Genomic DNA, 4,695 nt, shown 5'->3' on the forward strand with positions numbered 1-4,695 from the left:
GGATCCACGTGGATGGTTGTATTCTATGTAAATTATTTTCCGATTTAATGATAACAAAGGTATGACTCTTGCTTTAGCCAAAAAAAAAATTACTTTCAACTTTATTGAAAATTATCTTTATATTTTCCAAATTAACACTTAAATTTTTATTTAAAAATATCCTTACATTATTTTTTTTAATATGAAATTACTTTTAACTTTAATGAGGATTATCCTTATCCTTTCCAACTTTACTCCTTCTACCTCATAAGTACAATGTGTCATGGTGAAAGTGTCTCAAACGCTTTCCCACTCGGGAACCGACTTTCAGTTTGGTCACAGACATTGCTCATAATGAATTCATGAAATAATTGGAGTAAAACTTCCTGATTTATAAAAATTAGTTTGCTCAACTAGATAGCCGGTACAAATACGGCAACCCACTTAAGCGCTTCTTCACCGGATTTCTGAGCACGCTGGTTATACAAACTATGCTGAAATTGCTTTGTTGTGTAAGCGGCGTTTTAACTTGTTATAAAATTTGACCAGTGTGGCCACAGCTCATCGTGGAAGGCATGTGAGAGTGCGAAACATTACAGGATTCCTAGCGCCATAAAGATCCACTAGTGTCACCGACTTTAACCAGCCGCGGCCGGAGGCGGGCCATTGAAAAACTACCTGGAAAAGCGGCAATAATCATCCCAACTCCCCTATTTATAACCACCAGAGCAAGAAGCATTCCTGCAATTCTCTTCGAGAGCTTATATTCGCATTCGCTTGGTTTTACATCTTATTGCTTATTTTCTTCAGTTCGAACGGGTATGGATCAATTACTCGCTATTCTATCTGTTATTACATTTGCTCTCATAATGCCTTCACTTGCTGCAGCAGCTACAACGGAGGACGTGAAATATCCCGCGTACTATAACCACACAGATATCGCGGAATTCATTAAAACTTCGTGCAACGTGACTCTGTATCCGCAGCTCTGCGTTTCGTCGCTCTCTTCCTACGCCGGGCCTCTCAAGGCGAAGCAGACTGATCTCGTGAAGGCGGCCATGATAGTCAGCTTGCTTAATGCTCGCAACGTTTCCCAGCCATGATGAGTGAAAGAGAAAACGCGGCGCTTAAGGATTGTATTGGGAATTTCAGGGATGCCACGTACGAGATTAGTGGATCTCTGGTGGAGCTGAAGCAACTGAAGGCGTACAGTTTCCGGTTTCATATGAGCAACGTGCAAACATGGATGAGCGCGGCCCTCACAGACCAGGAATCCTGCCTCACTGGCTTTCAAGATCTCAACACCAGCGGGAATGTTACGGCCATGGTCACCGGCCAAGTGCAAAATGTGCGCAAATTGATAAGTAATGCCCTCACTCTTGTCAACACATTAGCTGCTACCGGAAGAGGAGATGAGCTCCATGTCTGAAGCCTTCAAGGGAGCCTCGCCTCAAATAATATAATCAGTATTTCATAGAATATGTATACCATAGATTTTAGCCTGTGGCCTTGAGGCAAAGTTTGGGACTTTTTATTGGAAATTCTGTGATAGTGATATAATAAATGTTCGTTAAAATAATTTTGTTATTAATGCATGCACGCTTTTGCCTGGGAAGGTATCTGCTATCTTTAAAATACAATTCTGAATGCCCGTTTGGGTCGTGGATTCAGTAATATGAAACGGCCCTGCTTAACTGGCCCGAGGACACACATGCATCTCTATGGAAATTTTGAAGCTTGATGGGGAAATAACCAAGCTCCTTTCCTTATTTAAAATTGTGATTGTATTTTACTTATAAATTTTAATGTTAAAAGTAAACATAAACATTAAATTAGAAATTAGCCTCTGTCAATAGCCAAAACGTAGCCACCAGTCAGTAATGTCTGGTGTTCTGCGCCTCAGACCACCTTGTTCCAATGAGCCTTTCCGTAATAAATCTTGTAAATGTTTTTCATTAATCTAGTATCAAAATTTCCCTGAAGATTTCTAACTTTCACTTAATTGAACAATTATTTTATGTTGCGGGATGATGCTAGTTTGCAGAGTAACCAAGAGCAGGAATATGATTTAAAGATGGTCTGCTTCTCTAAAGAAATGCTTTTGGTTAGCCATCCATTGATTAGATTTATATAATAAATAAAATCGGTGCAGAGTGAGCAGATTGTAGACGTGTCAATTGAAGTTAGGTCTTCATGCCGCCTTGTTGTCCGTCACGAGCTCGCAGACCGTCCTTACGTATTGGAGCCCACAATAAGAGTTAAGAACGACAGACAAGACCGTGGTCACCACAGCTTTATCTTTTCTTTTCGTGATTTGCCACTTTTTGAAATTCAAAGTGGCCACACTTCATTTTAATTTGGGCAGTGGTGTAAAATTAAATAATTAGTAAATTCGTATGTTTTTAAGGAAAGGTGTAACTAGATTCTTAACTCTAAAGATTAAATTTATTATTTTTATCATTTATAGGTTAATTTTTATCATTTATGTAATGGTAATAATTATTAATTAAATTAAAATATAAAAATATTATTTTAAATAAATACATAAAAATGTGGAATACTTTAAATATAAATTTTAATTAAATTCTTACTTAAATGTGAAATTATGATTTTAACAATTACAATTTGTAAATTATAATGTTAGAATATAGAAATTTGTGATGTTATTTATATATTTAAAATTATGATTTTATAAATGTAAATTTATATTTAACAAACAATTACAATAAGATGAAATCAATATATTCTTCATAAAATCCAAGATAATGATGTCATGTAATGTAATAAAAAATTGAAGAAAAAAAGAAAAATTAATTTTAATCATGTTAAGAAAAGTAGTAATTACAAATTTCTTTCATTTTGAGCACTACATCACTAAATTGTTTTAATTATAATATTTTGTAAACTCTTTTATATAATACATAATTGACATCCAAATATTTTAATTAATATGACTATTGAAATATTTAATTTATAACTCACATTATTCACACTAAAATATTTATTCTCTATTGTTTTTTTTAATTAATATTCTTTTGAATATTACATCATAAATCCTCTCTCTCATATTAAGAAATTGAAATATCAATGAAAGGAAAATTGTTTTACATATAAAAATGATAAAATTATTTTACATAAATATTAAAATATTATATATATAAAATTAAAATATCTATGAAATATTTTAAAATAATAAAAAAAATTACATTTCTTATTTTTTAAACCTATATTTAATTCAATATATAGTTTATATATCCTCTTTAACTTAATATTTCTATATATTATATATTTACACTTTAAAAATGTGGTATTTCCGTATATAATATATAAGTGCAGACATTTCAGTGTCGCGGGGGTCCGTCCAAAACTCACTGATAAATGTGGATCGATAAGTAGGTGGCGGTTTCTCATAGGCTCTCGACAGACGACGAAGGTCGGTGGAGAATCTTCCTTCGGCGTTATTACAATTATGATAGAAATGGAGAGTCAAACTCATGGAGGAACAATGATTAATTTGAACACTACCTCTTCATACCTACCTCTTTTAGCTTTATCTTAAGCTTAAAAATTCTACCCACTATTTAATATCTAAAATTTTGGCATTTTAAACGCATGTCACATCTTATGTTGAAATTTGGCATAGTTAGCGCATGTGGAATCTACGTTCACTTATGTACTTCGCTAAAGTAATGAGCTTGGCTTATATAATTGGGCATATACACCTTCACTTAAGACGATACACATATACACCTCTCATTTAAGAGTAAAGGAATTTATAATAAAATATTAAAATATATAAGGATTACTATTAAAAAAAATAAAAAAAAATAATTATTAAATAAATAATTTTATTATTATTTTTTTTTCTCGTTAATACTATGCTATGCTATTATTTACATTAAAACAGAAAAACGGTTACAGCCATGGAGTCATGTGCCAGAGGCCGTGGATGGCACTCTGGACTTACAGCACTCAAAAAACCACCCGTATAGGGTCCATACCACTCGATTGACTACCCACGCAGGGGCCTTGACATGAAAACTTATCACCCACACAGGGGCAGCAACCTTGAGACCAAACACCCATGCAGGGGCGCTACCACAGAAATTGAAAGCCCACGCAGGAGCGCTACCACAGACATTGAATGCCCACGCAGGGGCTTTAGACCTTAGAACATCAGTGAGGGCAAAAGTAGTCATACCGTTCAGGGGCGTGGATAAGAAAATGAAAATTTTCATCAAACTCCCTCGCAGGGGCGTGGAGACACACTGAGCAGTAGAATACACATACAAAACAGAGACATTCAAAACATACCAGCTGCCGTAGACAAAATCAGAGCTTCGAAGACAAGGAAGAGAGTGAGCGAGCGGTCGACTAATCGTCCGGCTCCTCGTCCGGCTCCTCCTCATATATCCAGCATAATCCTTCCGGGGGGGGGCCCAATCTGCCTTAGCTTTCTTTGACGAGGGCGCTGACTGAGTCGCTGGAGGGTCAGTGTCTGGTCTCGGGCAATCCTCCGGCAATCCTTCAGCAGCTCTGGAACTTTCGGCCTGATGCGGCTGTGGGCAGGGCTGCTCCCCGACCTCCTCCACCGATTCTTCCAGAAAAAGAACAGATACATGGGCATTGATGCGCGAATTAGCCTGGGGGCTGTTGAAGGAAAAAACCGCAGTTCGAAACGCTGGGAGAGGATTGGAGCCCGCTTCAGAATTGCCA

The 4,695-nt window shown here is 36.2% G+C and overlaps 1 pseudogene; it reads left to right on the forward strand.

The window, feature by feature from the left end:
* Positions 1–738: 738 nt before the first annotated feature.
* Positions 739–1,530, forward strand: LOC149223679 (21 kDa protein-like; annotated as a pseudogene).
* Positions 1,531–4,695: the final 3,165 nt, after the last annotated feature.

This window comes from Pinus tabuliformis, chromosome Q (genome assembly GCF_031772625.1).
Source record: "Pinus tabuliformis cultivar Carrire ecotype Pingquan chromosome Q, CPIR1, whole genome shotgun sequence".
Classification (NCBI taxonomy): domain Eukaryota; kingdom Viridiplantae; phylum Streptophyta; class Pinopsida; order Pinales; family Pinaceae; genus Pinus; species Pinus tabuliformis.